We start from the raw sequence: 12,854 nt of genomic DNA, 5'->3' as shown, positions 1-12,854 counted from the left end.
CTCAAACTCAAGCCTGTGTAACAAAACAGAGAGGTCAACCGTGTCAAAGGCAGCTCTAAGATCTAGAAGCACAAGCACTGTTGCATTCCCCGCATCAGTAGCTAAGAGAATATCATTTACGACTCTCGTTAATGCAGTTTCAGAAACCAGACTGAAATTTCTCAATTATATTATTTGAATCCAGATACGATTGACGTTGGGCAACAACTATTCTCTCAAGACTTTTAGATTGAAATGGGACCTTTGAGACAGGCCTGTAGTTGTTAAGAACTTGTGGATCCAAATTTGACTTCTTAAGGAGCGGTCTAACAACTGCTACCTTAAATTGATCAGGTACAACACCTGACGCAAGCGATGCATTCATCATACTAATTATAGGTCCTGCCAGTCCTTCGAGGGAATCTTTGACTAGCTGAGTGGGGATGGGATCTAGCGAACAGGTGGTTGACTTTGTCTTACGTCTGTGTTCATGAGTCCACCATAAGAAGAAATCTGAACAGGAGTGGTGATCATCCGAGGTCACCACGGAGGAAACCACTGCTCTCCCCAACAAAAAAACCACCACTGCCCCTCTCAAGTTTGCTAAAGACCACATGGATGTTCCACAGCAACTCCTGGAACAATGTTCTGTGGACAGACGTGACAAAAGTTGAACTTGTTGGTAAATGTGCACAGCGTTATGTTTGGAGATAACAAAACACTGCATACCAACTCCAAAACCTCATCCCACCTGGGAAGCATGGCGGAGGCTGTACGGCTTGCAATCATCGAGGGACCGATGAATTCCAAGATGTATCAGGAAATTCTACAGCAGAATGTCAGGGTGTCTGCCTGTGATCTAAAACTCGAAAGACGCTGGGTCATGCAGCATGACAAAAATAAAGGAGTACATCAACAACAGAGTGGCTGAAACAGAAGAAATTCCGTATTTTGGGATGGCCAAGTAAGAGTCCTGACCCCAATCCCATTGAAGTGCTGTGGCATGATCTGAAGCAGGCCGTTCAGCGCAAGACATCCCAAAAATATACATGAACTGAAACAGTTTTGCATAGAGGAATAGGCCAAAATACCTCCTAACCGCTGCTCAGGTCTGACCAGCCGCTACAGAAAGTGGGGGTTGAGGTTTTTTTCAATAAAGGAGGTTCCACTAGCTCCTTAATATAAGGGTTCACGTACTTTTTCCATCAATGACCTTGATTGTTTAAAACATTTGTTAAAACAGCAATGTCAAATGTTGGGCGTGTGTTGTTTGTTAAATCAGACTCTCTTTATTGATTATTATGACTTAGATAAAGATAAGATCACATGTTAGGAGCCATTCATGCAGAAATCCACATCATTCCGAAGGGCTGTTTACAAAAGTTTTTCTTCCAACTGTATGTGAGAGAAAAGCAGAGCCGCTCACTGAGTAAGGTGGGGTTGTAGCTTCGCAAATTGCAAGGACATTTGTACTCTCAAAAGGGGACAGGAGCACCCCAGATGGGACTCGAACCCACAATCCCTGGCTTAGAGTGCCAGTGCCTTAGCCATTAGGCCACTGCGCCACACTGGGTGAGGTTGATCACGCTGATGAAGAGACAGTTTTTTTTTCCTTTGCTTTTTCAAAGGGATCCCCAAAAATAAGGGAAGTTAGGCAGCAGAAGGTTTACTGTGACCTGAGAAGGACCGGCATCCAATCACGGTGGTACACACACACACGCTCTCAATCATCTGAGCTACACGGCTACCAAGATGATCTCAGGTGCGCCGAGCTGGTACGGAACATATTGAACTGATCGACGGCGAATTGTCTCTCAGACAGGCTTTTCACCTCTGAGCTCCCTGACTGACAGTGATCAGCTAGGTAGTGAAACAGTCAGGTGCTTCTAAGCCTTAAACAGCTGCATCTCGGCGCTTCCAAGGAGAGATGATTTGAAAGCCGAACATCGCCCATTGGGAACACCTTACTATCACTAGTTTAAGAGACTCTTAAGGTCTTGCAGAGGTGCCTGTCTAATAGCATGCGCTTTTCAAGCTATAGGTGTTTAGGCTGAGGCAGAATGCCTGTTAACAAAATGTTTTTCTAAAGGGGCCTCGCACTCTTTTCCAAGCAATGGTCACCATCCCCACCGAGTGTCACAATGTAGTCATGTCCTAGGACGTCACCTGTTAGTCTCCATTTGTCTGCCACCAACACTTTAGGTTACGGGGTCACAACCGCACCCCGGAGCGCAGAGGAGCCGTTGGCGTTCTGGTGGCGCAGATTGGGCTGAAGGTGGGGCGCTTGAATCTCGCTGTTGGAGGCCGTCTGAAACTGACCCAAGCCTTTCCCTTGAATTAAATGTAAATAAGATATGAACCCCAGATGCACATGGAATCAATCACGTGTTTCCTTTGAGCCGTTTCAAAGACTGCTCCAGAGTTTACCTTGCACAGATGCGCAAAGATTAATGATGGGGGTGCATGCTTCCAGGCGCCTTACAACTGTAGGGACTGATTAGAGACAATTCGTAGCGTGTGTTCGTTTCCATATACGCCCCGTGTTGCAATGGTAGGATGAAGTCAAATACGGCTTGGACGTGTAACGGCATTCTATCCAACTGCAGGACTTGAGGGTTTTTTTGTGCTTTGTTCTGTTTTCGTTGACATCGCATTCGTAACAGCGTCAAAAAAAGGTAATTCCAGCATATAACAGCCAGCCTTAAGTCCTCTGAGGCGCATTTGTCTGCTAGCATGCTATTGTGAAAGTTCAAATTTGGACAAACACAATCTGTGGCGTTTAGCGTGACATAGTCTTGCAGGCATCGTGCTGTCTCACTGCAATACTATACCACTGGAGGAAACAGTCCATCTGGCCATGAAACTCATTTGAACGTCTAGCTACAGCAACTAACAATATCATGATTTATTCAGGATGTGTGGAATCAGAACATCCCGGAGACAGCTTCCGAAATCGTGAGCATTCTCTGGTGGTGTCCTGCTGGGATCCTGTGGGCGTGTGTTGGTGGTATAGTGGTGAGCATGCAAAAGCCACTGCATTGGCCAGGAATCGAACCCGAGCCTCTTACTTGGCAGGCAAGAATTCTTCCACTGAACCACCAATGCTCAATACCTGTACCTTCAAAAAAGACGCTTTTTTGGTGCTCTGTTCAAAAAGCGTCGACATCTGTTTCCAGCTGCAAAATGCCATCCGCAGACACTGAAGAATTTATTTATTTAGACACCGCTCAGAATCCCCTGTAAGATTCTCCCTCAGTTCCTTTGAGCAGTGTTTTACCTCTTTCAAAAGGCTTCACTTTCCTAGTCACATTCCAAGGCTCATCGAACCCGGGCTGTTTCCTCCAGCGGTATAGTATTGCAGTGAGACAGCACGATGCCTGCAAGACTATGTCACGCTAAACGCCACAGATTGTGTTTGTCCGTTCGTGTCAGTCGTCCTGCAGCCACGGGAAGTGGGACACAAACATGCTGCAATGCTTTCAAGACGTTAGGATTTGTTTGTGTAACATCCGAGAAGAGTACTTGTGGCTTGAATGTGAACTGTACGTGCCCGCCCCCTTTCCTCTGTAGTGCATGAGTTCCTCCCGGCACGCCCTTCGTCATTGTTCTGTCATCTTGTATTTAAAGGGTTGTATTTCTGCTGCTGAAAATAAGCAACGGTTTTCTCACAACGCCCTTTGTTCCCAACGGAGCCCTTGTCTGTCATGAAATTCTTCAAAACCTCAAGCTAGAAGAAGAAGAAGACGACAAATATGAAGCGTTACCGCAACGACATGCCATGAGACGATCGATAACGATTTCCATAGGATCCCCGCGGTTGCCTGGCAACCGTCAGCTTTGCGCAGTGGCAGTATCGTAGCCTGTGAGGTTTAGCCGAGGCGCGATTATTGCTAGTTGAAAACTTTTCCCAATACCCCGCTTCCGCCGGTTTGCAATACAATCGGCGAAAGCAATTTTTGATAGTCTCGTCAGAGACTGAGCAAGGTGTTTAAAGACAGATTTGGTCATGGTGACATCATGGTAGAAAGAAACGAGCTTGTTACGTCTCAACAGAAACGCTCTTTAGCTCTTTCAGCGTTATGCAGAGAACAGCGTCTGTCGAGATCACTTTTGAGTTAGCGCGAAACGCCGTGTGCTGTCAGTTTGATTTCATATTGCTCGTAGCGGCGCCCGGCTTTTGTCTGTCAAAAGTTAGGTTGCGCTTCTTCATGCTGCATCGTCGGCATGAGTGGAGCTTTTTAAACGTCTGTACTTACTGCGCCCCATAAGAAATGGTTTGTCCCCGTTCAAAAGAGATTGTGCGATGTCCTGCAGCGTTCGCAAAGCAAACCTTTGACAGTTTGAAAAGAGGAATTTATTCTGCTTCCTGTGCGTGCAGTAGTTACAAAGTTGAACGTCTTTACACGATCTGCTGCAGTTTTCAGTGGGCGGGCTTTGTCAGATGGCTTGGAAAAACGCACTGAGACATCATGAGCAGTGTCCTGCATGTTTTCTGTGTATAGCTGTCTTTTAACGCATACAGAATTCATTCGAAATCATTGATTTCTCCAATTAACAAGGGTCCCTTTTTGAACCTGCCAGAAGCATTCTTTCAATGTAACAGATTTACTCCGGGGAAAGGCAGCATGACATTGAGAGTAGCTCAAGCTTTCAGCACCCGTATCGGACTGCGTGTATGCAGACACCGCTCAGAATCCCCTTTAAGATTCTCCTTCAATTCCGTTTTGCAGTGCTTTGGCTCTTTCAAAAGGCTTCACTTTGCTATTCACAATCCAAGGCTCATGACAGCATTTAAAACCAATCGCCACTGCGTTGGCCGGGAATCGAACCCAGGTCAACTGCTTGGAAGGCAGCTATGCTCACCACTATACCACCAACACACACCCGCAAAAGCCCTGCAGGACACCACCAGAGAATGCTCACGATTTCGGAAGCTGTCTCCGGGACGTGCTGATTCCACAAATCCTGAATAAATCATGATATTGTTAGTTGCTGTAGCTAGACGTTCAAATGAGTTTCATGGCCAGATGGACTGTTTCCTCCAGCGGTATAGTATTGCAGTGAGACAGCACGATGCCTGCAAGACTATGTCACGCTAAACGCTACAGATTGTGTTTGTGTTGGACAGTTGGACCCTACAGCTGGACCCTCATAGACAACCTGAATAGCTTATTCAGAAGCAGTGCTGGACCGGGAACGAACCAGCTTCTTCCCAGGCACAAGAGTGACTTGTGAGGACTCGCGGTCCCACTCTGTGCATAGAGACTTTCTACCAGCCAGCCGGACTGCTGGTAGATCCCCTCGGAGCAACGACTGACCTGCGTGGATGTCTAGACAAGGACCGGAGGTCTGTAATAGCTTTGAGGAGCTGTGTCAGGCAATGATCGGAGAATTTTCGGCTTTTATCGATCCCATAGCTGCCGTGGCCGCTGTGCACCATATTAAGCACGAAAAAGCTGAAGCCCCTCGCGACTATTATCAGAGGCTTAGGCGCACTTATTTTGCAGGGCGGAATGAAGAGGGTTGCGAAGAGAATGTGAATTTCAAAGGTTTATTCATTGCTAATCTGCATCCCTCAGTCAGGAAAATGATTGTGATGCACACTGATGCAAAAGCGATGAAAATGGCTGACATTAGAAGGTTGGCTCAAAAAGCCTGGGGAGCTGAAGTCTCTGCTTCCTCAGAGCGAAAACCTGCTAAAACGGCCGTGTTCGCCACTAAAGCCAGCAGGGTTGACGACTCGCCTCAGCTCGAGGCAGCTGAGGTTCCTGAGCTCGCTAAGCCCCGGCGCAAAATAGGCAGGCAGGACCGCACTAAGCGTCAGAGCCACCGTGAGCGCTACGGGGAAGGCAAGGGCTCAGGCAGAGTCTATCATAAGACTGGACGAAGGGAGTCGACTGCAGCCCGCCTGGCCAGGCTTGAACAAGCCCTGCCTGAGAGATCAGGACAGGGTAAACCTTCCGCACCGAATGCCGGAAGTGTGAATGAGCTTAGGGGGACCACGCCCCTTCTCACTGGAGGAGGCGGGGATCCGTCCCAAGCCCCTCCCTCAGTCTATCTGATTGGGTGGGAGGGTTCCTGCCTGGAAGAAGGCTGTGACTCTGAGTTGGGCGCTGACCCCGCCCCTGAAGTCAAAGAAGAGGCAGGCTTCCAACAATTCTTAGGGAATCTCAGCCAGAAAGGCAAAGCAAGGCGTATTTATATCAAGGTTTCTCTTGAAAACGTCTTAGATAGAGAAGCACTGATTGACACTGGGGCTGAAATTAGTTTGATGTCAGCCGATCTACTCAGCGAGCTCAAACGAGTAGCGAAAGGAAAAGGCATCAGACTTAAGGTAGAACCGTGTAAGATAGATATTTCCAGCTATACCCAGGATCATGCCAGGATCACACACCGAGTGTGGGTGGCACTTAGCTTCGGGCCAATGAACGTGGTGCATCCTGTTTACATCTCTAGGTTTAAAACAGAGCCACTACTCATTGGCCAAGACCTGCTTGACAGGCTGGAGCCTCTGGTGGACTGCCAGCGTGGAAAATTGTGGGCTCAGGTCAAAAACCCTAAGCCTGTTGCACAGCAAAAAGGGGGATTCAGTGGTTATGCTGTGATCACACAGTGCCCACTGAACACTATAGCTGAGTTGGAGGTTCCTCCTGGTTCCTCTGGACGAGAATAAATGTCTCTTCTTGCTTTCCAAAACTACAGGGAAGTCCTGCCCAGGCCAGCACTCCCACGGTCTCCCAACTACAGGAGCAGTGCTCCAAGCAGCTGCTTGACCCGCCAGGTAAAGCACACCCCCTTTTCATCCCTGAAGAAGAGTGGATCTCCCTGTCCGGTAATGAATGGGAGTCCTTTCTGTGCACCCTGGTACCTCAGGGGGTCCAGGAATACCACCCCATGGTGGTGGGAGGGGGTCCAGGTGGCAGAAGTGCAGGTTGATGATGTAATTCTTAGCCTCAGCTCTGAGAAGTCCATAATCAGTGAAGGTCTGTTCGAGGACCTGTCGCCAAGCTGTCAAGTGACCCTGGTGACGCAGTCACAGGTTCTGTGGTGGGCACCCCCATCTCATAGGTCCATTTGGAGCAAAGGAAGCTGTGTAGCTTCCATCTCCATCGGAAAAAGGAAGTTTGCTCACTACTTCCTATTGGAAGTACCTATTGGTTCGACTGGGCGCCCAGCTGGACACAGTAAACAGTGTGCTGTGGACACGGGTGGACCCAGATGCCCACTCTCTAAGCGGTGACCCCGAGAACATTCGGTCAGGTCAGACGATTCCTCAGGCCTGCCAGGTAGTAAACGAATCGGACCTGATCGTTCCTGCGTCAACAGCAGGGTTTCCAGTACGCCTTGTCCTAAAGAAGGGACAGAGAATGGACGCTGAGATGGTTTTCTTCCAACCATCAGCTCAGTTTATCAGACTGAACCTAGCAGTCTGTTGTACCCCCAGACTGGAACGGAATGGCCGAGCCACCTGCCTGTTGGTGCAGAACATAGCAAAACAAGATGTCAAAATCCCTGCTCGCACTGACATGGGACTGGTAATTGACAATGGTTTCTATGATTTCGAACTAGCCATCCCAGTACTGGGGCAGCTCCCTGGTCCCTTGGCCAGGGAGGGGGGAACCGAGCAGGTGTACTACACCTACCCCCGGCGGATGATTGCAATTATGCCAATAGAGGGATTCTGCAACCAGGAGGTGTGCAGGGTGGACCTTAGCGATAAGGATGAGATGGTTGTGTACACAGTACACGCAGGTGTTCCGATGGACCACTCAGCCGAGAGTACGACCCGGGATACCGCCATGCCGTCAAAAGCGGGGTTCCTAGAGCAGGTACAGGAACAGGTTGGCAAGGCAGATGCCCTGGAAACGGAAAGCCAGCGTCAGCAGCTGCGTCAGAATTTCCAGGATTTCCGGGAAGTGTTTGCACGGGACGCCTATGACTGCGGGGTGACGGATTTGAACACAGTGCGCATTCCAACGGCCCCTGGCGCCCGCCCAACCTATGTCAGGCAGTATCGCATTCCCCTCACGGCATACGAGTCCATAAAGCAGACGTTGGATGCTCTACTAGAGCGTCAGATCATAAGGGAGTGTAACTCCACTTATAACTCCCCACTGTGGCCGGTGCTGAAACCCAATGGTAAATGGCGTCTGACCATTGACTACCGGCAGCTGAATAAACAGGTTCCTTTGTCACGATGGCCAATGATCTACCTAGATCAGGAGTTATCCAAGGTGACAACAGCGAAATATTTCACCACAGTGGATGTGGCCAATGGGTTCTGGACCCTTAAGGTAGAACCAACAGACCAGTACAAACTGGCCTTTTCCTTTGGAAACAGGCAGTTCACCTGGAATCGATGCCCCTTTGGGTATTCCAACTCCCCAGCGGAGTTCAACATATTTCTGCACAAAGCCATGAGTGATGCAGCCGCCAGGGGCAACCTGGTCTATGTGGACGATATTCTGATGAGGAGTCAGACCTGGGAAGAACACATGGCCGAGATCAGGCATGTGTTGACCCAGCTCTCCTGTGCAGGGGCCAAACTGTCCCTGGCTAAGGGACAGTGGTGTAGGACCCAAGTGGAGTACGTGGGACTGTTGGTTGGAGCCCAAGGCATACAGCCACAGTCCAGCAGAGTCCAAGCTATCCAGAATATGAAGTCGCCCACTAACCTGTCTGAACTGCGCAGCTTTCTGGGAGTATGTAATTATTCCCAGCAGTTCATTGAGGATTACGCTGAAATAGCAAGGCCCCTCCACAAGCTGTTGCAGAAAGACGTGCCCTTTGAGTGGGGGCCTTCCCCAGAACAGGCTGTGATGGAGCTGAAGCGCAGACTCGGTAGTGCGCCGAGCTTGGCCTACCCTGACAAAAATAAGGTCTTCTACCTTGAAGCAGGGTTCTCAGAGCACTGCCTTGGGGCTGCTCTGAGTCAGGAATATAACCAAGAGTGAAGGGTGGTGGCATATGCCAGTCGAGCCCTGAGCCCAGTGGAGCAAAAGTTCTTGGACTGCGAGAAGGCCCTGTTGTCTACGGTCTGGTCGGTAGAACACTTCCGTAGTTATGTTGGGGGACAAAAGATCATCATCGAAACCTGCCACCAACCTGTGACATTCCTGCATAGCCAGAGACTGAAAGCGGGCAGGGTGTCAAATAGCAGGATTGTGGCATGAATGATGGCCCTACAAGGCTATGAGATAGAGGTACGTTATGCACAGAGCAAGAAAATGTACCTGGGACAGGGCCTGGCTTTGGGCCAAGTGTGTCACGGCTGTGACACTGACATGGAAGCTCCAGAAACAATTCCCGCTGCTGAGCTACCGAACAATCATCGGTACTACGATGAGAACGTGGGCCAGGGCTTACCCATGGCCTATGTTGACGGTTGCTCTTTTCGCCACGAACAGCAGGTGCTAGCAGGGGTAGGAGTAGTCTGGCAAGACAATACTCCCTGTGGGCCGACCCGCTATAAGCTAGGACCAAAGACTAGTCAGTATGCGGAAGTAGCTGGGGTGCTGATCACCCTCCAGCAGGCCCTGACACATGGCCTTAAACAGTTTGTCATCTGTAGTGACTCGAACTACGCCCGACATAGCTTCGTGTCTCACGTTCCGTATTGGAAGGGTAACGGCATGAAAAATGCCCGGGGCAAGGAAGTAAAGAACAAAGAGTTGTTCCTGGCCAGTGACAAGCTCACGACCGAGGCTGGAATGATGGTTTACTGGAGGAAGGTGAAGGGACACTCCCAGGTGAAGGGACCCGGCAAAGACGGGAATGATGAGGCCGACCGGTTGGCCAAATCTGGCGCCTTAGAGGGTGAACCCTGGCAGTTCCAGCAGGAATGGCTACCCCCAGAATTCGTGGCTGAGGTCAAGGCGGTTACCCGAAGCAGGGCTAGACAGGATGTCGGAGCTGACCCTCAATCTGTAGTGCTTGGGTCACAGGGTTTTAACACCGATCTTGCGGAAATGCAGAAACAGGACCCAGCAATTGGGCAAATGTATCAGCATATCGCTGACCCAGTGCGTCAACCTCTTTCGGAGCAGGTGCTGAGCCAGTCTCTGGAGCTGAAGGAGCTGGCAGAGGTGAAAGACAACCTAAAAATTATAAAGGGGTTGTTGGTTTGTGTACCAGTTGCACAAGGTGTCCCAAAGTGGGTAGTTCCCCACTGTCATCGGGGGGTCATGATCCAACACGCTCATGACGAACCCTGTGGGGGTCACCGGGGAATCAAGGCTACATACGACACTATCCAGCAGGTGGCATTCTGGCCTCACATGGGCCAAGACATCGCCGCGTATGTAAAGGGGTGTCTGACGTGTAGCCAGTTCCAACCATCACGGCCCTTGCACCGTGCACCACTCCAGAAAAAGGGCATGACATTCACCTGGTCCAATCTTCAAATGGATTGGGTGGGGCCACTGGTGAGGTCATCCAGAGGGAACAAATATTTCCTCACTGTTACGTGTGCATTCACAAAATGGATTGAGTGCCTCTCAGCACCCAACGACACGGCAGAGACAACTGCAGTGCTGTTGGTGAACCATGTGTTCAGTCGATGGGGATTCCCCCTGACCGTGGTCTCGGATCGGGGAACCCATTTCACAGCTACAGTAATGGCAACCCTGTGGAATATGCTTGGGGTCAAGACCCAGTTGCATATCTCCTACCACCCTCAATCCTCGGGCCAGGCAGAAAGGGCAAACCGAACGGTGGTTAGTATGCTCAAAAAGTTTGTCTCCAACAGCAGTAGGGACTGAGACATTAAGCTGCCCCTGGTTCTGATGGCCATCCGAGGTAAGCCCCATTGCTCTACGGGGGTCCCACCTTTTGAGATGATGACAGGTCGGAAGATGACTCTTCCCCTACACTGTCTTTATGGGGTGGAGGACCTGAGCACGACGGGGGCTGCTACGGCCCATCAGTATGTGTCAGACCTGCGAGCACATCTGCAGGCAACCTTTGCTTTTGCCCAGAACAATCTGGGAAGGAGTGCAGAGGGTAGGAAAGCATACTATGACCGAAAGGCAGTTAACCAGGAACTCCAAGTAGGAGACAAGGTCCTGTACTTCCAATTTGCCAAACCCACAGGGGTGGCCCGGAAGTTCTTACCCAGTTGGACAGGACCCCACGAGATTGTCGATAAGGTAGGTATCACCGGTAGCTTATCGAATTCAGATTGAGAAGGGAAGGCAATCTCTGGTCTACAAGTGGGTGCATCGCAACCACCTCCGGTTGTATCGCCCACCTCAAATGGCGCCGGAGAACACAGAATAGGGTTAAACGTCCAAACCCGATCAAAGAGGGGGGTGCCCCTTTGTAGCTGCAGGTAGTTAGGTACTGTACTGTAGGTCCTGCTAGGAAAATATATTCAAAATTATAGTGGAACTGTACCATGTGCCTCATCTATGTTCCAGAATGGGAATCCTAAAACTGCCAGGGCTGGTCCTGACAGTACTGTGGATCGCCTCGACACAGCCCCTTGAAGTTGTGGAACCTGGTCCTCCTACCGGCATAGTCCTGCAGGAAACCATAGTCCTCTCCATGGAAATCTTTATGGTACAATCTTTTTTTTTTCTTATAAAATATACTTTATTCCGAAAAAAAACACATCTCAAAGGGAAACGTCTCACACGATAACACTCCACAAAATTAAAACATCGGCGGAACGGCGGTGATTGTCCGTTATCAATCCTTGCAAGGGTGGGCGGATTTGCGCTATTATGAGAGTCCCTCCAAACCCTACCGCTTGCTGTAAACCATTAATCCCTGTACAGGGTCCATAGGCCTTTCCAGTGCTCCTTTGCCGTGGGGAAACCCCATTTAGCAACGTCGCGCTTCATCCTCCTCCTGAGGTCCGCCAGGATCCTCTCTTCCAGCTCCCTCGCTCCCCACTTGTTGTTGTGCCGGATGAGATTGTTTCTCGCGTCCCACAGGCCTTTCTTTGTGAGGGACAGCAGCAGCCACATCAGGAACTGCGTCCCCCTGTCCAGTCCGGTAGGTGCCAGCCCCAGCAGAATGTACTGGTAGCTGAGCACCGCATTCGTTTCCAGGAGTTGCATTATGTTGTCCATTCTGCCCCACACCGCCTTGGCGAAGGGGCAGCTCCTTCACTTTATTAAGATACTGAAGAAAGATGTGGAGACGGGGGTTTGAATTTAATCCTTTCTGTAGGGGGTTTAGACTTTCAAGTCACAAACTGGGGTTTATGGCAGGAAAGGGGGGTTAACTGATAAGGATTGCAGATGCAAGCTAGGAACCCCCCTGGGTGTAATGTTAAACTGACCATTTGTCCAGAACATCGTAAACTGGCCAAATACCATGAACCCCCCTCTTTACCATCAGACCGAGTGACGTCAGAAACGGAGAAGAAAACACTATATAACCCAAAAGTTTGTAACAGTACGGGGAACAATACTTCGGTTTTGTTGTTTCTTGCGGGAAACAAGACTTTGGCTTTATTGTTCCTTGCATGCAATAAACTCATCTGTTTTACTTCATCTCGGGATCAAGAACCTTATTTCTTCTGTTACAACAAATTTGGCGTAGTCGGCGGATGCTCCAGAAGGCGCAGAACTTCCCATCGGCAGGAGAGATGGTCAGCGCGCACATAACTAAGAGGTAAGGACTCCTCTTTTATTTAAAAGTCCCGACTCTCTCTGACCGATTGGGAAATCTCTGCTCCCTGCGAGAATCGCCCGAGATGACGGAGTAAACGTGAGTTTCTGAATTCCTCTGGCCCGGGGAAGACACCGGTGTATGTAATGGGTTGTTTGCTGTAAGCCCAGAATTTGGTCTGGCAGGGGTTCCGCGGTATTGTGTACAGGCGTTCGAAGCTGGTTTATGCCTTAATTGCGCGTGGAGTTTTTGAACGG

At 49.8% G+C, this 12,854-nt stretch overlaps 2 non-coding genes across 2 annotated transcripts; one reads left to right on the top strand and one right to left on the bottom strand.

Moving 5' to 3' along the window:
* The first annotated feature begins 3,812 nt into the window (after positions 1-3,812).
* On the top strand, positions 3,813-3,954 carry LOC148633650 (U4 spliceosomal RNA). The gene has a single exon (XR_015933929.1). It is a non-coding gene; the product is annotated as a U4 spliceosomal RNA (small nuclear RNA).
* An 833-nt stretch (positions 3,955-4,787) lies between these two features.
* trnag-ucc (transfer RNA glycine (anticodon UCC)) lies at positions 4,788-4,859 on the bottom strand. The gene has a single exon. It is a non-coding gene; the product is annotated as a tRNA-Gly (tRNA).
* Between the last annotated feature and the right edge of the window lie 7,995 nt (positions 4,860-12,854).

The sequence above is a fragment of the Lepisosteus platostomus genome, unplaced genomic scaffold, assembly GCF_059453375.1.
Source record: "Lepisosteus platostomus isolate fLepPlt1 unplaced genomic scaffold, fLepPlt1.hap1 Scaffold_46_H1, whole genome shotgun sequence".
NCBI lineage: Eukaryota > Metazoa > Chordata > Actinopteri > Semionotiformes > Lepisosteidae > Lepisosteus > Lepisosteus platostomus.
Note: the sequence above shows the minus strand (reverse complement) of the source record. Positions and strands in the feature narration are given on the sequence as shown.